The 22,334-nt window shown below is 36.3% G+C and overlaps 1 long non-coding RNA gene across 1 annotated transcript in view; it reads left to right on the forward strand.

Moving 5' to 3' along the window:
• The window catches only part of LOC129526645 (uncharacterized), a 332,433-nt gene that overhangs the window by 173,838 nt on the left and 136,261 nt on the right, over positions 1-22,334 (forward strand). Inside the window, exon 2 of the long non-coding RNA XR_008671354.2 lies at positions 18,952-19,076. This is a non-coding gene — a long non-coding RNA (uncharacterized lncRNA). The remainder of the gene's footprint in view (positions 1-18,951; positions 19,077-22,334) is intronic.

Consider the following 22,334-nt stretch of genomic DNA (forward strand, 5'->3'; position numbering starts at 1 on the left):
CTATTGATAATATTACCCTCTGTTTTTCTACCAAGATGAAAAATTTCCATTTTGACAAATATTTGCAGTGATGTTGCCCATCTCTTTTCCCCTTTTCCTCTATTTTTTCTCTTAAACCTACAGACATGCTTAAATTATCTCTCAGTCCTAACATGTCATTCAATCCTCTACCCCTCTGCCAGTGTCAGCTCCTGGGACTCTGCTCTTTCTTGCCCATAGTGGTTCTCGTAAGAGTCTTGCTGTGTATCCAGTTCTGCACCGCTCGCTGACTCCTTGGCTGTCGGCTTCTGCTTCTTCCACTTCATGGGAAACACTGCAGAGCATGACTGATGAGCAAATTTAAGGGCCTTTTCTGTCTTGACTCTTCCTGATGTTTTCTATAACATAATTGAAACCCCTTTATTCTTTTTGAAATTCTGTTTTACCTTCTTAGATGTTATATTACCCTGGTTCTCCTGTCTAAATCTGGAGTTGACAAACTATGACCCTTAGACCAAATTTGGCCCCCTGCCTTTTTGTGTAGGTAAGTTTTTATGGGAACATAGTCATGTTTATGTAGCATCTATGCTGCTTTCATACTATAACAGCAGCAGTAGTTGCACCAGAGGGCTGTAGGAGTAGCAAAGCCAAAAAAATTTACTACCTGGCCATGTACAGAATAAGGTTGCTAACTTCTGCTCCAAATGATGATTTTAGGTCTCTACACCAGGAGTGTCCAATCTTTTGGCTTCCCTGGGCCATATTGGAAGTAGTATTGCCTTGGGCCGCACATAAAATACACTAACACTAATGGTAGCGATGAGCTAAAAAAAAAATGCAAAAAAACTCATAATGTTTTAAGAACATTTATACATTTGTGTGGGTTGGACAGCATTCAAAGCTGTCCTGTGCTGCATGCGGCCCATGGGACACGGGTTGAACAAGCTTGCTCTATACCTTTCTTGCACGTAAATGCATTACAGATCACACAGGGCCATTTCTGGATATTTTTTCCCTTTTTTCTGTACCATGTCCTGCAGAAATTGCCTCCATTTCCATTCTTCTACACCCCACCGCCCTGAGGTCAGTATTCAAACGTCTCTCCAGTCCTGGGTACTCTCTGGAGCTCCAGACCCCTAACACATTTTCATGTGATTTAAGGGACATCACCACATAGGTGTTCTACTAACACCTGATGCTGAATGTCCTTAACCTTCTACATGAAGAAGTCACACCTCCTGATTTCCTGTTAAGTCCATCACTGTCTGTTTATGATGCTATCGACAATTTATTTGTGCCACTGTTTATAGTTTACAAGGCACATTCATGTCTGGTGCCTCAATCTTCCCCATTATTCAGTATTTATTTCCTCTACTCTTTTCTCCTAGATTCTCACATTTGTGAAATTCCTAAATTCTGTGGAGTTGACATCTACATTATCCTCATACCCAGCCTTTCCTTTTCATGCCCACTGCCACTACCTTAGTCAAACCCTTACACTCTGTCACCCAACGGGCAGCTTTTGTGTGTCTCCATGGTGTTTTTGCAACACTACAGAATTAATATTTTTATAAAGGGAAGTTATGATCAGATCTCCTCTTGTCAAGAAGTTTCACCTTTTCTCTATTGCTTATCAAATAGTGTCCACACTTAACAGCCTGCTGTATATTTGAATTCATCTGACCAACTGGGCTCTCTGATCTCCCTGAACATGTCCATGAGAATTCATTTGTTTACTTTTTCTCATGCTGTTTCCTCTGTCTAGACTGGCATTCTCTAATCTCTTTAGATCGGATTCATTTAAGATCTTTTTGGAATATAAGCTACTCCATGAAAAATTGTACTAACCTCCTCAAACAAATAAGATCTGTTCTTACTTTGCACCCCAACAGCACTGGACTTGCTATTCTACTGACTCTTGAATTTCTTGTTTCTGTTGAGTATATGTTAAGCATTTATTTCCCCTGCTAGGCTGAAGGACCTGCATTTGGGGACTGGTTTTCACTTATCGAGAAGCTCCATTTTAACCTAGCAGGATAATATAGGTAACTCCAAATGAAGTCACTTTAAATATTTTTTTGGATGAAGGTTAACAACATAAATACATCCAAGTGCATTTGTAGAACAAGTATTTTTGAAAAAACATACTGAACAAAGTCAATTTTTTTCACATCTAATTTTTATTTTCTTTACCATAGTATGACTACAATCTATAAGGCTGCAGAATAAAACCATGTTCTCAAAATGGCCTCACATATTTAGCAATGTGTAGGCTTCATTAGTCTGCCAGAAATATGATCAAGTGACAGGAATTGAGACCTAGAAGTCCCATAGGTGGATGTGTGGAAGGTGGATGCCATCCATACACAGTGCACTTTGCCACGGCCCCCTTTCTCTGCATTACATTCATCCTAGTGTTTTCTCATTTAGGTTTTTCTTGTGCTTTTAGTTCATTCTTGCCATGATGTCTACCAATGCTTTTAATAACTGAAAATATAAATATTATTTGTAAAACATTTAGCCAGTATGATCTTCCCTCATTAAATTTGTTAAATATATGATCATATGTCTTCATAAGTCCAATTAATTACTAAAGGCTTCACCACTCCTTTTTAAATACAAATATGTTTATTTAAACTGAGAAAAGGGCAGAGAGTAGCGGTGGGAAGAAAGGATCCTTGCAAGAGATAGACCTGGAGTTTGAGCTCTAAATTTACCGCTGGTCACCCTAATCACAGGTAGCCCATTTGCCATGTGGTCATGTCACCCCTTTTCTTCCAACCATACCTTGTCCTTACTCGACTGTGCTCTCAGCAGGTGAGTTTGTCTGTCCTGGCCACTAAGTTCAGACATTGAATTGGCCAATGTTTTCCCTTTTTTTCCGTACATTAAATTTTAAGTTGACAGATAACCATATATATTTATGAGATACAATGTGATGTTTCCATACATGTATACCTTGTGAAATAATCAAATCAGGCTAATTAACATATCCATCACTTCACATACTCCCTTATGGTGAGAACATTTAAAATCCAATCTTTGAGTAATTTTGAAATACACATTATTATTAACTGTAGTCACCATACTGTGTAATAGATCACAAGAGCTTATCCCTTTTGCCTAACTGAAACTTTGCATCCTTTGACCAACATTTCCCTTTTCACGAATTCTTCCCCAACCCAACCACTGGTAACCATCATTGTACTCTCTAATTCTATGCATTCAACTTTTTTAGATTCCACATGTAAATGAAGTCGTGGGATTTGTCTCTATGTACCTGACTTATTTCACTTAACGTAATGTCTTCTAGATTTATCCATATTGTTGGAAATTACATAATTTCTTTCTTTTTAAAGGCTGAATAGTATTCCATTGTGTGTGTGTCTATATATGTGTATATATATATGCAACATACATCTATACATACACACCGTATTTTTAAAAATTCATTCGTCTGTTGATGGGCACTTCAGTTGTTTTCATGTCTTGGCTATTGTGAATAATGCTGCAACGAACATGGGTTTACCTATTCTTTTTTTTTTTTTTTGAGACAGGGTCTCCCTCTGTCACCAGGCTGGAGTGCAGTGACATGATCTTGGCTCACTGCTACCACCGACTCTCTGGTTCAAGCTATTCTCCTGCCTCAGCCTCCTGAGTAGCTGGGATTACAGGCATGTGCCACTACACCCAGCTAATTTTTGTATTTTTAGTAGAGACGGGGTTTCACCACGTTGGCCAGGATGGTCTCGATCTCCTGACCTCGTGATTCACCTGCCTCGGCTTCCCAAAGTGTTGGGATTACAGGTGTGAGCCACCGTGCCTGGCCAGGTTTACCTACTCTTAATGGAAAGAAGTCAGTCTGGAGGACTGAGTTGTCCAAAAATAATTAGGGCATGGATAGAAGAAATAGACATGTTAATAATTCTTTTTATAGCTTCTGTTGTTTCTCATGCCATGTAGTCTTACTATAAAAAGCTGGTCTTTTGCAACCAACTCTGCAGCTATGCCCTTGCTGATTCAGGCCCAGATAGATTTTATGCACATGTGACTCCTGGGCTTTAAGATTACACTGCCTGGCTAGCACTCATAAGCTGATATACCTTTTGTATCCAAACCACGTTGAGTGAACATACGGTATCTGAACCAATTTTCCCTGATACATTGAGGTCATCACATCCATCTTTTGTGAGGGAATGCAGAGTCAGAATATCTAGAAGTTAACAAGAAATGTAGTTCACATCCGGAGAAGGTAGGAGAAGCTGTGTGAAGTTTAGGTAAGAGGTCTTCTGTGAGACCTCTATGAATAGAGCTTTCTCTTGGATATTTTACTAAATTGGGGCCAGATAGCTCTACGGGAGCCCATCTCCACTTCAAAGAACCACCCATAGGTGGTTGCCTCTCTCATTAGTCCTCATTAATCTTATTCTCATTACTCTCCTTTCTCACATTTAGAAAGATGAAATTGCTCTTTTTTTTTTTCTTGAAAACCGGTACTAATAATAATGAGAGTTCAAAATGAAGATTTACTGAGTTCCAGGTGCTGGGCCAAATAGTGTACATGTGTGATCTAATTTAATCCTTAACACTACCCTACAAGATAGACCTTATCTCCATTTTACAGAAGGGTAAATCAACACAGAGAACTTTGCTGACTCGCCCAAGTTTACATAAAAGTATTAGTAGGCTGCAGACTTTGGTGAACCGAACTCTGTCTTAGTTTAGAGTTCATTTTTTCAATCCTCAACTTTTTAAAATATTTTGAGGAGAGATCTTAAGTTCAGAAGTAAGAAGGACTTGCTGGGTGCTCTTTGAGTCATCATTTTGGGATAGACCTTCATTAATATAAGCATTCAGAGACTACCTTTAAGCAATTCTCATTAGGGGTCTAATTAAACATTTTGAGCTGTTCCTGAAGTTGATGGTGCTATCCCTTGTTCAATAGTGTAGTTGATAGTGGCTGAGCACAGATGAGTCAGCCTTTCTCATAGCCTCTACAAACTTATTATAAGCTCATTAGTGTCAAGTTAGCTGTGGCCTAAACAATGTCTCATCCTCCATCACAATGCCACAGAGAAGACATGAGGATCAAGATGTATGCTCTTCAGAAGAGCTTTCTAGGTCTACTCTCATGACCGGGCGAAGGAGCACAGTATATGGTGGCTGCAGGAAGAGCGAATTAAATCTTGGATGTGGTAAAAAGAATAACTTTCAAAGCAGAGGAAGAATGAATTTTAGAGTGGATATGTAGAGTGGCAATTAAAAGAGGCTGCACTCTTGTGGTCATCAAATTAGGAAGTACAGAGGTAATATAAGAGTGTAAAGGGGCCAGGCACAGTGGCTCATGCCTGTAATTCCAGCACTGTGAGAGGCCGAGGTGGGTGAATCACTGGAGATCAGAAGTTTGAGACCAGCCTGGCCAACATGGTAAAACCCCATCTCTACTAAAAAAAAATTCAAAAAAAAAAAAATAGCCAGGCATGGTGGCGGGCACCTGTAGTCCCAGCTACTTGGGAGGTTGAGGCTGTAGAATCGCTTGCACCTGAGAAACAGAGGTAGCAGTGAGCCAAGATCATGCCACTGCACTCCAGCCTGGGCAACACAGCAAGACTCTGTCTCAAAAAAAAAAAAGTAAAAGTAGAAAAGAAAATATCAAAAGAAGGAAAGCCTGGAATATGCATTAATATTTAGCTTGTTTTCAAATCCAAAGAACATGCTTATTTTGGAATACAGTTATGTGATGCTTACTGATGGGGATACATTCTGAGAAATGGTGTAATTAGGAGATTTCATCGTGTGAACATCACAGGGTGTACTTACACAAACCTAGATGGATAGCCTACTTACTACACACCTAGGCTATATGGTGTAGCCTATTGCTCCTCGGCTATAAACCTGTATAGCATGTTACAGTACTAAAAACTGCAGACAATTATAACACCAGGAAGTATCTGTATTTAAACAGAAAAGGTACAGTTAAAAATACAGTATAAAAGATGAAAAAATGTTTCACTTGTATAAGGCACTTACTATGGCCACCAAAGAAACTGGAAGTGTGTGACGTGGTGAGTGAATGTGGAGGCCTAGAACATTACTGCGCACTACTCCAGACTTTATAAATACTGTACATATAGGCGTACACTAAATTTATAAAACCTTTTTCTTTAATAATAAATTAACCTTAGCTTGCTGTAACTTTTTTACTTTATAAACTTTTAAGTTGGAACTATTTTACTTTTTCGTAATACTTAGCTTAAAACACAGGCCAGATGCAGTGGCTCACACCTGTAATCTCAGCACTTTAGGAGGCCAAGGCGGGTGGATCACTTGAGGCCAGGAGTTCAAGACCACTCTGGCCAACATGGTGAAACCCCATCTCTATTAAAAATACAAAAATTAGCCAGGCATGGTGGTTTGTGCCTGTAATGCCAGCCACTCAGGAGGCTGAGGCAGGAGAATGGCTTGAACCCGGGAGGCAGAGTTTGCAGTGAGCTGAGATTGCACCACTGTACTCCAGCCTGGGCGACAGAGTGAGACTCCATCTCAAAAACAAAAAACCACAAACATGTCATACAACTGTACAAAAATATTTTTTCTTTATGCAATTATTCTATAAGCTTTTTTGTATTTTTAAAATTTATATACTTTTTATACTTAAAAAATTTTTTTGTTAAAAATCTAAGACACAAACACACATTAGACTAGGCCTACACAGGGTCAGGATTATCAATATCACTGTCTTCCACTTCGACTTCCACATCTTGTCCCACCGGGATGTCTTCAGGGGCAATAATGCATGGAATTGTTATTTCCTATAACAACAATACTTTCTTCTGGAATACCTCCTGAAGAACATGACTAAGGCTTTTTTCCAGTTTGCTTTTTATTTTTCATTAAGTAGCTGGAGGTTGCCCTAAAATAATGATAAAAAGTATAGTATAGTAAATATATAAACCAGTAACATAGTCACTTATTATCATTATATATGCTGTACATAATTGTATGTGCTATAATTTATACAACTCTCAACACAGTAGGTTTGTTTACACCAGCATCAACACAAATGTAAGTGATGTGTTGTGCTTCATCATTATGATGGCTATATCATTACTAGGCAATAGGATTTTTGCTTTGCTCTATTATAATCTTATGGAACCACTGACATACATATGGTCCATCATTGACCATAACATCATTATGTGGTACATGACTGTACTTAAGTAATGGAAGGAATGGCAGGAATATGAGAAGAAAAAGGGAGGTTAGTAAAAAGGTTGAGGTGAAAAAAGAATTTGAAGCATAACCCTATAATAAGTAGATGAATTTTGTTAATAACATTGGTCCCAGTGGCAGGGCTGTTTTCAGTGTGCAAGATTCCTCCACACATAGGACTATTTGAATTTCATAGCCAATCTATCAAATAAGGAAGGCAGAAAGTCTTAGCCACATTTTAAATGTAAAATATAAATGTGAAATGGAAAAATGGAGAGACTGGAGCTAAGAGAGGTAGAACAATTTTCATTAGGTCATATAGCTATTCTTGTAATACTTCTTCAGATGCTGTGGTTCACCAGCTCATTTTTTTTTTCCTCAGATATTCTAGAAATTTCTGTACTGTTAATGGAGTCCATCTCCCTTTACCAATGCAAATCCACACTAATGGTTGGGAGTCAACACAGAATCAGGAAGAAGAATGTTGGAGTCTATGATGAAATATAAAAGATTAGCTGGACTGGAGTTTAAGTACTTAAGACCTGTGACCCAAAGTAACATGCTCTCTGTAGTTTCTTCCATGCTGCGGTGAAATAGTTCATGGAAATGTTAGCTTGGCTGAATTCATTTAATACAAAAGGTCTTTATTTTGTTTACAAAAAGTGTCTGGTAGTGTTGTAAATGTTTATAGTATATTGTAATGAGATTGCAGTGTTCACATTTCTCTACCTGTAAGTACAGTCTAAGGCTTATTAAATAGCCTTATTATTATTATTTTCTGACCAGGGCATTTTATTGTTCCATGTATCTTCAGGCATAGCCATTAAATGAAGCTGTGGCTTCATTTAAAAACTGGGTAGAGCAGGGGTGTCCAATCTTTCGGCTTTCCTGGGCCACATTGGAAGGAAAAGAATTGTCTTGGGCCACACATAAAATACACGAACACTAACAATAACTGATGAGCTAAAAGGAAAAAAAAATCTCTTAATGGTTTAAGAAAGTTTACAAATTTGTGTTGGGCTGCATTCAAAGTCATCCTGGGTGGCCTGCGGCCCACGGGCTGCAGGTTGGACAAGCTTGGGCTAGAGATTGTGATAATTAGTAGAGCTAGGATGAAGTCAAGGCTGACCAGGGTGCTCAGGACTCCAGGGAGCCAGGCTTAAGGGCAGACTGGAAATTCGGATGCTCACAGTCATGCTTGCCTGCGGTGCCCTTTCCCAAAGTTTAGTAATCGCATATCTTGAAGGCTGCAGTAGAGAACAACTCCCAGGTGACATTCATTACCTTAAAGTGATAGACTTTGACAGACATCTTCTGCTCTAGAAGTTGTCCTGAAATTTCCAAAAACAAGGAGATTTGAGAGCTGGAGAGGGTAACACAGGGAGAACTACAGTGAGTTATGTAGAGCTGATTCTGGGCGGTGTAATCGGACTGCAATCTGCATAAACAACTCTTAGAGGAACATCTGCCATGCCTTTGGGTAAGTGACATATTTTTCCCCATATTATTCTTGGACTCAAGGCATGAAAAACAAATGAAAGTCTGAATGGTGTGACATTTCTGGCGGTGCTTATGAGCTTCATCCTGCCTGCACATATTTAAAGGGAACCCATGCAAATTATTTCCAAGTCAGGCGTGACTCAATGTGACAGTACCTCCAGAAACCTCCGCCCCATGAAGCAGCTTTCCTTTTTCCCTGCAGAGAGCGTTACCATTTTGCCTCATGTTTCTGTCTCAGCATTTAAAGTCTGATACTAATTCCACTGATTGGTCCTGAGTTCAATTCTGTATTCTGAATTATATCCTGCATATGTTTTGTGCACTCACTGGTGGTGTTATTGCTAATGATAAACATGGTGGGGATCTGTTTGGACAGGGATTCTCAGCCATCATCTAGTCAGAAACAGCCAATTAATGAGCTCAGGAACTGAAGTGCAAGAGATGGTGGGGCTGACAGATCCAATAGGTGTAGTGAGGAATGTGATGGAAAGAAGGCTAAAGAAACCTACCTGAGGCAGTCCTTACAGAGGATGGCTGCGAGGGAATCCTGAGACTTCACCAAGTTTGGGTTAGAAATCTTTTAGTTGGATGTATGACAGTGCTTCGATTTCAAATTAGAAAATTTTCCATCTGCAAGTTCAAAAGTGGCCTCATTCTTTTTTACTTTATAAATTTTAAATTATGCATTATGTGTATAATAGTTATACATATTTGTAAGGTATGTGTGATATTTTGATATAAACGTATGATGTGTAGTGATCAAATGGGGTAACTGGGGCATCAATCATTTCTTTGTGTTAGGAACATTCTAATTTCTATTCTTTTAGCCATTTTGAAACATACAGTAAATTATTGCTAACCAATATAGATGAAAGTGTTTTAAGGAGAAGAGTGTCATCATTCATAGCAAGATCTCAGCTGCCTGCTGGTTGGTGTCTGTGACTATAGCACATGTTTTTTGCCATGTTGGTGCAAAACACTTGAATTCCCATGCGAAAGGAAAGAATAGGATGTGATGAAGTCAGAGGTATTCTAGTTGGGCTTCTCACTGTCCTGGTTTGGGCGACATGGCAGTCTTCAAAGAGATCTATGATCATTAAAACCTCTACCCTGACCAGAAGGCAGGGCCATGCTGATAGGTCCTGAGGATGCAGCATTGAGCCAAAGAGGATTATTCTCAAGCCTCTAAATCTAAAGGAATTTGTCCTGCTAGGTTTTGAATTTGCTTGGGACCCATTAACCCTTTCTTTCTGATTTCTCCCTTTTGGAATGGAAAGGTCTATTGAATGCCTTGTCCCACCCATTGTATTTTGAAGGAAGATAACTTGTTGCCTGGTTACACACGTTCACAGCTGAAGAGAAATTTGCTTCAGGATGAATCATAGTTCCAGCCTCACCCATACTTGATTTAGATGATATTTTGAGCGGACTTTTGCTGAAATGGGTTAAGACTTAAGGGCTGTTGGGATGTGGTGAATGTATTTTGCATGTAAAAAGAACATGAATTTGGCAGGAGGAGGGCAGAGGATAGGGTGTTACGGGCTGACTTTTGTCCCTTACAAAATTAATATGTTGAAGTCCTTACCCTCAGTTCCTCAGAATGCAACTGTATTTAGATATAGGGTCTTTAAAGAGGTAATTCCTTTACATTTTATCATTTCTATTTACATAAAAGGAAGCCCCTGGAGTAGAACTACCTTTGGTCCTGAGCTGAGGATTACTTAGGCACAAGCCTCAAAAAACCACACGTGCACGTGCACAGCACACCCCCACCCCACTATAATGGGGTATGTTAAAGGGACACAGGGGCCAGCTGGAAGAGCTCCCAGTGGTCACAGCTGGGAAAATTTGAGTGACAAAATAAATAAAAAAGCATTGGATTATAACTCAAAGTGTAAAATATCTACAAGTTCATACTGAAATCAAAAATTATTACATATATAAATAAATGAGGGAGAATAGGGAAAGCTCTCCTGCAGAAGAATTACAAATAATTTATAGATATACTCTGGCCACAAGAAAATGGAACATAACTTCCCACTCCTTAAGTGTAGATTGTGCATGGTGAATTCCCTCTATAGAATACAGAAAGGGGAAAAAATAACTTGACAGTGAAGAAACTTGATAAATATCACCTTAGCCACATGATCAAGGTTAACATAAACAGTGATATGTTATACTGGTATTATGTACCCTTTATTATATAATGTGATAAGAATGGCAGTACACCACCGGAGTCTTCCAAAAACCCATAAGCTCAGTCAAACTATAAGACAATATCAGAGAAATCCAAAATGTGGGAAATTCTTCAAAATACTGAGAGTCCTTCTACTAGGTTGGTGCACAAGCAATTGTGGTTTTGCACCAACGTAATAAAAACTGGCGAGGTTATCAAAAACAAGAAAAATATGAGGAACTGTCACAGCCAAGGGGAGCAGAAGAAGACATGAAGAAGACATGACGATGTAATACAGTATCCTGGGTGGGATCCTGGAGTAGCAAAAAGAAACTAGGTAAAACTTAAGCAGATCTGAATTAAATATGGGCTAAAGTTAATAATAATGTATCAATATTAGTTTATTAATCATGGTGTACCATATTAATGTAAGTAGTTAATAATAGGGGAAATTAGGTTAAGGTATATGGGAACTCTGCACTAGCTTCACATTTGTTTAATGTCAAACTATTCTAAAAGAAAAAGTTTATTTAAAAAATCAAAACAGAAAGTTGAAACAGAATATTTTGTCTTTAAAATAATTATTGTGGTAAAAACACTTAATATCAGGTCTATCCTCTGAAATTTTTTAAACTTTATTTTTAAATTAACCAATAATTGTATGTGTTTGTAAAGTACCTTGTGATGTTTTGATACATACAATTTACAGTGATCAGATTAGGGTAACTGGTATATCCATCATCTCAAACATTTATCATTTCTTTGTGTTGGGTACCTCCAATATCCTCCTTCTGGCTATTTGAAACTATATATTATTGTTAATATAGTCATCCTGAGTGGTATAGTACACTAGAACTTATGTCTCCTATCTAGCTGTAATTTTATATCCTGCCCTCTTAAATTTAAGGTATACAAATGATGTTGACTATGGGTACAAAGTTATACAGTAGATTTCTAGCTTATTTACCTTGCTTAACTGGAATTTTATGCCTTTTACTATTAACTCCCTGTTTTCCCCTCCCCACAATCCCCAGCAACCACAATTCTACTATTTGACTCTATGAATTAGACTATTTTAGATACTTAATATAAGTGGAATCATGTAGCATGTGGCTTTCTGTGACTGGCGTATTTCACTTAGTGTAATGTCCTCAAGCTTCATCCATGTTGTCACATATTGCAGAATTTTCTTTTTTTTTTTAATATACTTTAGGTTTTAGGGTACATGTGCACAATGTGCAGGTTAGTTACATATGTATACATGTGCCGTGTTGGTGTGCTGTACCCATTAACTCGTCATTTAACATTAGGTATATCTCCTAATGCTATCCCTCCCCCCTCCCCTCACCCCACAACAGGCCCCGGTGTGTGATGTTCCTCCTCCTGTGTCCATGTGTTCTCATTGTTCAATTCCCACCTATGAGTGAGAACACGCGGTGTTTGTTTTTTTTGTCCTTGCAATAGTTTGCTGAGAATGATGGTTTCCAGCTTCATCCATGTCCCTACAAAGGACATGAACTCATCCTTTTTTATGGCTGCATAGTATTATGGCTATTGTGAATACTGCTGCAATGAACATGGGAATGTTAATATAACTTCAAGATGCTAATTTCTGTTCTTTTGTATAAATATTCTGAGTGGGATTGCTGGATCATATAGTAGTTCTTTAATTTTTTGATAAATCTCCTTACTGTTTCCATAATGGCTGCACTATCATACATTCCCACCAATAGTGTACAAGGGTTCCCTTTTCTCTACATCCTCACCAACAATTATTACCTTTTAAAAAATAATAACCGGGTCAGGTGCAGTGACTCACGCCTGTAATCCCAGCATTTTGGGAGGCTGAGGTGGGTGGATCACGAGGTGAGGAGATAGAGACCATCCTGGCTAACATGGTGAAACCCTGCCTCTACTAAAAATACAAAAAAATTAGCTGGGCCTGGTGGCGGGTGCCTGTAGTCCCAGCTACTTGGGAGGCTGAGGCAGGAGAATGGCGTGAACCCAGGAGGCGGAGCTTGCAGTGAGCCAAGATGGCGCCACTGCACTCCAGCCTGGGCAACAGAGTGAGACTCCGTCTCAAAATAATAATAATAATAATGATAATAATAATAATAACAACCACCATTCTAACAGGCATGAGATGATATCTCACTGTGATTTTGACTTGCATTTTCCTGGTGTCTAGCGATCTTCAGAATTTTTTTGTATATGTGTTGACCATTTGTATGTCTTCTTTGGGAAAATGTTTATTCATGTTTTCTGATCATTTTCTGTTTTTTTCTGACCATTTTTTGCTTTCTACTATTTAGTTGTAGGAGTTCCCTGAATATTGGATATTAATTCCTTATCAGATATATAGTTTGCAAATATTTTCTTCATTCCATAGGTTGTCTTTTCATTCTACTGTTTATTTGGCTGTGCAGAAGCATGTTAGGTTGATGTAGTCACATTTATTTATTTTTGGTTTTGCTGTCTGTGCTTTTGATGGTATATCCATAAAATCATTGCTAAGGCCAATGTCAGAAAGCATTTCCTCTATGTTCTAGGGGTTTGATAGTTTCAAGTCTTGTGTTTAAGTCTGTTTTGAGTTGATTTTTGTGTCTGTGTAAATTAAGGGTACAATTTCATTCTTTCGCATCCAGTTTCCTCAGTGCCTCTTATGGAAGAGACTCTCTTCTCCCCATGTGTATTTTTGACAATCTTGTCCAAAGATCCGTTGAACATATATGTATTGATTTATTTCTGGGGTTCTCTATTCTGTTTCATTGAGATACAGATACCCACACATATGCACATACACATATACATAGGCATATACATACATATATACACATAAATACATGCATATCTATGTCTGTCTTTATGCCAGTACCATACTGTTTTGATAACTATAGCTTTGTAATATATTTTGAAGTTGGACAGTATAATGCTTACAGCTTTGTTTTTTCTCAAGATTGCTTGGTCAATTAATAGTCTTTTGTAGTTTCATATGAATTTTGTACTTTTTTTTTCTATTTCTGTAAAATATACCATTAGAATTTTGATAGGGTTTCTTTGGATCTATACATGTTGCTTTAGGTACCATGTACATTTTAACAATATTAAGAGTTTCAATCCATGAACACAGAATGTCTTAGTATTTGTGACTTGTTTAATTTCTTTCATCAGTGTTTTGCAGTTTTCAGTATACAAGTCTTTCACTTCTTTAATTAAGTTTATTTTATTCTTTTTGTTGCTATTGTAAATTGGATTGTTTTCCAATTTTTAAAAGATAGTTTGTTAGTGTATAGAAATGCAACTGATTTCTATATTGATTTTTTTATCCTTCAACTTTACTGAATTCTTTGATTAGTTCTAAGAGCTTTTTTTCCCCAAAAAAATGGAGTCTTTAGGGTTTTCTACGTAGAAGATCATGCTGTCTTTAGACAGGGACAATTTCATTTCCTTTCTAATTTGTATGCGTTTTATTTCTTTTCCTTGTTCTTGCTAGGACTTCCAGTGCTATCTTGAATAGAAGTGGTAAGAGTGGACATCCTTGCCTTGTTCTTAATCTCGGAGGCAAAGCTTTTAGTTTTTCACCATTGAGTTTGTTGTTAGCTCTGAGATTTTCCTAGATAGCTTTTACTATGTTGAGATAATTTTCTTGTTTTGTTGGAAGTTGCTATGGTGAAAAGGTATGAAATTTTGTCGATGCCTTTTTTGTATCTTTTGAACTGCTCATGTAATTCTTATCCTTCATTCTGTTTATGGGCATATCACATTAAGTTTCATATGTTGAACCATCCTTGCATTCCAGGGATGAATCTCACTATGCCATAATGTATGGTCCTTTTAATGTTATTGAATTCAGTTTGTTAGTATTTTGTTTACAATTTTTGAATCTGCTTATCAAGGATATTGGCCTGTAGTTTTCTTTTCTTGTGGTGTTTTTGTCTGGTTTTGATATCAGAGTAATTCTGATCTCATAAAAATATTGGAAGTGGCTTCTCTTTAACTTTTTGGAAGAGTTTAAGAAGGATTGGCATTAATTCTTTTTTAAAGGTTTGGTAGAATTTACCAGTGAAGCCATTAGGTCCTGGCTTTTCTTGGTTGGGAGGTATTTTATTATAATCAAATATTTGTAATAGTTATGGGCCTGTTCCAACTTTCTATTTCTTCATGACTTAGTCTTGATAGGTTGTGTGTTTCTAGAAATTTATTTAAATTTATTAAAATTATTAAAATAACATTTCTTTAAAAGGTTATCCAATTTATTGAAGTATAATTGTTCATGCAATCCATTTTAATCCTTTTCATTCCTATGGGATAATGTCTCATTCATTTTTAAATTGTATTTATTTGAGTCCTCTTTTTCCTAGTCTAGCAAAGTTTTGTCCATTTTATTTACCTTAAGAACAATTTTTAGTTTCAATGATTTTGTTTTTCCTTTTTGTGTTTTGTATATATTGTGTTAATATTTATTATTTCCTCTCTTCTGCTAACTGTGAGCATAGTTCTTTTTCTAGTTTCTTTTGTGTAAAGTTAGGTTGTTTAATTGAAAATTTTATTTATTATTTCAACAGTTTTTTGGAAACAGGTGTTTTTTTGTTACACGGGTAAGTTCTTCAATGGTGATTTCTGAGATTTTGGTGCAACCATCACCCAAGTAGTGTATACTGTACCCAGTGGGTAGTTTTTTATTCCTCACACCAGTTCCCTCTGAATCTCCAAAGTCCCTTACATCATTCTTGTGCCATTGCATCCTCATAGCTTAGCTCCCGCTTGTGACAATATACAATGTTTGGTTTTCTATTCTTGAGTTACTTCACTTAGAATGATGGTTTCCAACTCCATTCAGGTTGCAGTAAATGCCATTATTTCATTCCTTTTTGTGCCTGGATAGTATTCCGTGGTATAGATATATACCACATTTTCCTTATCCACTCATTTGTCGATGGGCATTTAAGCCAGTTCCATATTTTCCCAATTGTGAATTGTGCACTATAAACATGCAGGCGAAATGTCTTTTTTCTATAATGATTTTTTTCCCTCTGGGTAGATACCCAGTAGTGGGATTGCTGGATCAAATGGTAGTTCTACTTTTAGTTCTTTAAGGAATCTCCATACTATTTTCCATAGTGGTTGTACTAGTTTACATTCCCATCAGCATGTAAAAGTGTTCCTTTTCTACCACAATGATGCCAACATCTATTATTTCTTGATTTTTTAATTACAACCATTCTTGCAGGAGTAAGGCAGCAGTGCATTCCGGTTTTCTCTATTAGTGATGTCGAGTATTTTTTGGCCATTTTTATATCTTCTTTTGAGAATTGACTATTCATGTTCTTAGCCCATTTTTTGATGAGACTACTTGTTTTTTTCTTGCTGACTTGTTTGCATTCCTTGTAGATTCTGGCTATCAGGCCTTTGTTAGATGCATAGTTGTGAATATTTTCTCCTACTCTATGGATTGGCTGTTTACTCTGCTGATTATTTCTTTTGCTGTGCAGAAGCTTTTTAGTTTAATTAGGTCCTATCTATTTATCTTTGTTTTTGTCACATTTGCTTTTGGGTTCTTGGTCATGAACTCTTTGCCTAACCCAATGTCTAGAAGAGCTTTCCTGATGTTACCTTCTAGAAATTTTATGGTTTCAGGTCTTAGATTTAAGTGTTTGATCCATCTCAAGTTGATTTTTGTAAAATTTTCTTCATTTTTAATGTAGGCATTTATCTCAATAAACTTTCCTCTTAATAATGTGTTTGCTGCATCCCATAAATTTGATGTTTTGTTTTCATTTTCTTTCGGGTATTTTTTTCTAATTTCCATTTTGATTTTTTCTTTAACTGAATAATTCTTCAAGGATGTGTTGTTTAATTTCCACATATTTGAGGATTTTTCAGTTTTCCTTTTGGGATAGGTACTTCTAGTTTTATTCCATTGTGGCCATAAAAATATAATTTAAACCTTCTTAAATTTGTTAAGATTTGTTTTGTGACATGTGATCTTTCATGGAGAAGGATCCATGTGCAGTTGAGATGAATATGTATTCTGCTGCTGTTGGGTGGAATACTCTGTATACATATGTTCAGTCCATTTGGTGTATAGTATTGTTTAAATCTTCTGTTCCTTTACTGGTCTTCTCTCTGGATGGTCTATTGAAAGTAGATTATTGACATCTTCTACTATTATTGCATCACTCTATATTTTTCCTTTCATATCTGTCAAGGTTTCCTTTATCTAGTAGATTCTCTGATGTTGGGTACATATATATTGTTCTATCTTCCTAGTGCATTTACTCTTTTCTCATTACAAAATATCCTTCTCTCTGTATCCTGCAACAGTCTTTTAGTTAAACTAAATTTTGTTTTATGTATATCTAGACACTCCTGCTCTCTTTCGGTTAGCATTTGCATAAAATAGGTTTTTTTCATTATCTTTTCACTTTTAGCCTTTGTGCCTCCTTAAATCTAAAATGGGTTTGTTTTACACAACATATAATTTAGTCTTGCTTTTTTTTTAAAAAAATTAAATCATCCTATGTCTTTTGATTGAGGAGTTTAATCCATTTACATTTAAAGTATTCACTGATAGGAAAGTATTTATTATTGCCATTTAGTTAGGTTTTTTCCTGTTAGTCTTGTAGTTGTTTTGGTATTATTCCCTTTTTCTGCTGTCTTTCATTGTTTGTTGATTTTTTTGTAATGATATGTTTTGATTCCTTTCTTTTCTCTTTTGTGTAAGCTCTAAGGTCTACAGGTACTTTATTTTTTGTGGTTATCTTGAAGTTTACATAAAATATCTTATAACAGTTTATTTTAAGCTGACAACAACTTCAGTTCAATTGCATCCAATCTCTGCAGTTCAACTTTTCCCCACAGGTTTTATTATAACAATCTGTATTTATTCATACTATGTTTCTTTTAATATATTTTAGTTATATTTCTAATACTTCTGTCTTTTAAATTTATATTAAAATTGAGAATGATTTACTTACCACTACTACCATAATATGGTACTTCTTTCTATATTTCTTTATATTTATCTTAACCAATGAATTTCATACTTTCTATACCGTCATTTTCTTTTCATGTTAACTTGAAGAACTTCCATTAGAATTGCTTGTAAGGCAGGTCTAGTGGTAATAAACTCCCTCAGCTTTTGTTTGCCTGGAAAAGCCTTCATCCCTTTTTTCTTCTGTCTGAGAGTTTGTCAGACATAGTGTTTTTGGTTGACAGGGTATTTCTTTATCTTTTTTTTTCTTTTAGCATTTTAAAATTATGTCTTTGACTTTTGACCACTTGATTTAATGTGTTTTGCTGTGAACTTTTTTAGTTCCTCTTATTTGGTGTCCTTTGGGCTATTTGGATCTGAAGTCCATTTTCTTCCCTAATTTGTGTGGTTTTCAGCTATTATTTATTTAAATATTTTTTTGATCCTTTGTCTTCTCCTCTGGAATTCACCTAATGCATATATTGATCCACTTGGTGTACAATGACTTTCTCAAGCTTTCTTTACTCTTTTGTTTTCTTTTTCCTTTTTCTCCTCTAACTGAATTATTTCCAGTGACTTATCCTATAGGATTTATCTTATTTCTTTCTTTGGAACATCTTTGACTGATTCTTTATTTTCCTTGACTCTCTGTGTTAGTGTCTGGGAATTAGACAAAACAGGCATCTCCCTCAGTCTCACAGACTTGTACAGAGAAGATCCCCATCAATTAGCTCAGCCAGAGATTTTAGGAGCCTCTGTGTATTCTTTTTCTCCCCAGGGAAAAGCAGACAGTTGTGGATTTTTCCTGCTTGCTCTGTTCTCTGCCAAGGGCAAGGACAATCCATGGTTTCTATCAATCAGCCCATGCTGCCATTTTTATTCTCTGTGTGGCTAGAATGTGCCAGACCTGTAAGAGCTCAAAAACTGGCAAGAAAGATGCTAGTTCTTTGGGCAGCCCTGGAGAAGGTGGGCTATTGGTTACACAAATTAGCTCTTACTTTCTCTAGGGGAGAACTGAGAGCTGTGATTTTCATCTGTTTTCTTTGTGCTAAGCAGCAGGGAGGATCATTGGCATTTACCAGCTCAATCTGCTGCCTCTGTTCTCTCCCAGGTAGCTGGACAGTACTGGACCCATCACAATTTCAATACTGGGAAGAGAAAAGCCAGTCCTATGGGGAAAGATGAAGCACTGGACCTACAAACTAACTACTTTCAACCCCTGGATGAATCTAGGAGGTAGGGTATCTCTTCTTGATTATATGGTACTGCACTGGGGAAGAGTCTCTGATAAGAGGACTGTTCTGAATCTCCTTTGGCCTAAATGAGTGTTTTCACACTTGACCAAGTTGCAGGAGCCTTTTAATTCATTTCCTATTTCTCATAAAGGGAATTTGTCCATGTATTGTTGGTGAATTCAACTTGTTTGTGGGGTGGAGGGTCCAAAGCTTCCTACTCCATCATCTTGCTCACGTGTATTTCCAAAAGATGATGTCTCAGTGTTCAAGTAAGTATTAAATCATAACTTCCATCATATCACTAAACTCAAACAGTATAATTGAGCTTTGTATACAAAATGTTATGGAGTTGAGCCTTTTGTAAAGTTTTAAAATTTAAAATAATAGTAATATATTTATACACAGATGAAAGAAATCAAAGGAAGTAACACAAGTACCTATAATGAAAAACTACAGTCCTCTGCCCTCATGGAATGTGTCTTGCTCTCTAGGAGGACTGCTTTTTAATTATTATTTTTGGGTTTATATCCATGTCTGTGACTTTATTTTACTTTTTCTTTCACAGATCAAGAAAAGGTTCTCTTACATTTTCAGCTCTTCTTATGCCTTCCTTCCTATATGTGTTTATCACTATTTCTAGTTTCTTGGATATTTTGCATTGTAACTTAAGGTGATACACATATATTTATTTATTGCTTTATTTCTTCAATCTCTACTTAGTCAGGGAATATGTTTAATCACTGATTTTTTTCAACACTACTCCTTCTTCCCATCTCTTGTCTTTTTGCTATCAACATACTATATTTGTTGACTTTTAAAATTAATCAAGTAATACATGACCTCTATTATTTATGTTTTCTTAGAAAATATAAAACTTCGTTTTGGGTATTTTAATTTTTTTCTATGGTTCTTTAACTTCTTATGTTACTCTGTAACTTATTTTTTACACTGAATAGTATGTTTTAGGTACCTGTCTAACTTACTGAATATGGAACTATAAATTTTTTCCTGCTCTAGTAAATACAGCATGCTTATATGGTGTTGTTTCTGAGTTGACAAATATTTATGTCACTTTCATTTTTATGTTATAAAAATGCTGCAGTTAACACTAGCATACAGAGTCTTTTGCATTCGTGTACCTGTTTTTCACAGATATGAAAAATGGAATAGCTGAGGCATGGATCAAGCAAGGATAAGCACATATTAAGCTGTTAACAGATATTGCCAAATTTTGTTTATATTTTGTTAAGAAATTTTTGTTTATGAACATTTTGCCTATGTTTAAATAATTTTTTGACTGTTCTGAGCTTATTGCAGCAGAGTTAGTAATTTAACTTTTTCAAATTGGTTGCTAAGGAGGTTGTAAGTAGACTACTATTGTCATATGTTGTCTCCCCATTGGCAATTGGTGTATTCAGTCTCACAGCCCTCCCTCTGTGTCATTATCTCATTTCTAAGAGATTGACCAATACAGGGAATGCTGAAAATCAAGATCTTCACCACTTAAAAGTTGTTCAGTTTTCTCCCTAGTCATTTGAATTGTAGATCTTGATTTTTTGTTGTTATGTCACCACGGTGATCATTTAATTAGAGAACAGCTGCACAGAAGCATTTAAAACTCTGAATAGAATGCACCAAACCAGCATCATGATCACTATGAGGAAAATAAAAACAATAGTTTCTCTGGGATTTCAGAACCAGGAACTCTAATTGCCTAACTCAGACTAAAAGAGCAAATCCTGCAGGCCATGAAGTTTAACCTTAGCCCAGTAGCTTTTCCCTACCTTGTCTGTTTCATTGATTCAGATACAGAAAGGAGTATTTGCGATGGGACAGGCATCATCATTACTAGCCAACAAGAAAATCTTAAGCAATGTGACTGTACATCAGTACTTATGCCCAATAAATTGAGACTGATCTGTATTCCATTTAGGGAAGAAGTAGAATCATTAGTAACTTATGACAGAGTTAGTGATGGTTTCTTACAGTGTTTTTTTCTATTTTTATGATTCCTATTTTGGGGAATACTGCTATGATCATTTGCATAAATGATGAATTAGTAATTCCCCCAGGTTGAGTGCCCAAATAATCAAGGATAATCCTGTTTTGAAACTTGTATCTGAGTTAGAATTTCCAGCATTGGTGATTTACAGAATAAAGGCTTCTGCATACAGACAAAACTTGGAATAGTTTTCCTAAATTGCATGAAGTGTTAGTCTGGGGCAAACAGAACCACCCCGGAAAAAGGTAGTATCCAATGGCTCCATGAAGAACCAGGAAAATAACTAGTTTTTAATAACATGAGGTCAGAACTGAAGCCTTATGTTAGCTAGGTTATATATTTAAATCTTTATGAGTCTCTTCCTGGTGACAAGCAATTTGTCCACTGCTCTAGAAAGATTTTTGAGAATTACCTATGATATGATCAATAGATTGTAATAATTGGTTCTTTTTCTGGGAAAGAGGAACACTAGCAAAATAATAGGTTGATTTTTAGAAAAGTCATTTGTCTATATAGGTGTAATTTATTCTGCTTTTTATAATAAGTACATAATGATGGCATTATTTGGCTGTAATTCCTTTTGGTTTCATTTGATGAAAACAGAATTATTCAGAGGGTTTTATAATTGGGGTCTGGTGATGAAACGTATACCCAGGATTTGGTAAATTGGCAGTGGCTATTCTTTGGAGTAAGTTAAGAGTGGCATTAGACATTAGAATTAGTACATTCTGACCTAGCTATTATAATACAGAAAGAGAAAGAGGATTATGGGTTACAACAGCCAGATATTAATAAAATAATAAGAATTATTATAACCAATCAGACAGAAAATTAATCAGGAGTCTGAGTCTGATATGTTGGGGAGAAGTTGTCCGCTAAACAAGGTCCTTTGCTTGTTTCAAAGATCATCTGTCTAATTCAAAATATCAGATGCTTCTAGAAGATCTTCGAGAAACCTGAATTTGAGGCTCTCTATTGGAATTATGTTCTAATTCTATAGAGTTCTGGATTGTTGTGAAACATGACTTGAGTTTCACTATACTGTTGTTAACAATACTAACAGTACTTCCAACAGGGTTTAAGAGGATTTTTTCTCTGTTTTTTTTTGTTTGTTTGTTTGTTTGTTTTTTTTGGTAGATGAAATCTCCAGTTGAAGAGCATATAGAGGCTGTTTAAGAGGCTGTAGGAGGGCAGCCTTAATCTGTTGGTGATAGGTATAGTACATGTATCTCTCACAATTCTTTGCCATGTCTCTGT

The sequence above is a fragment of the Gorilla gorilla genome, chromosome 15 (genome assembly GCF_029281585.2).
Source record: "Gorilla gorilla gorilla isolate KB3781 chromosome 15, NHGRI_mGorGor1-v2.1_pri, whole genome shotgun sequence".
NCBI lineage: Eukaryota > Metazoa > Chordata > Mammalia > Primates > Hominidae > Gorilla > Gorilla gorilla.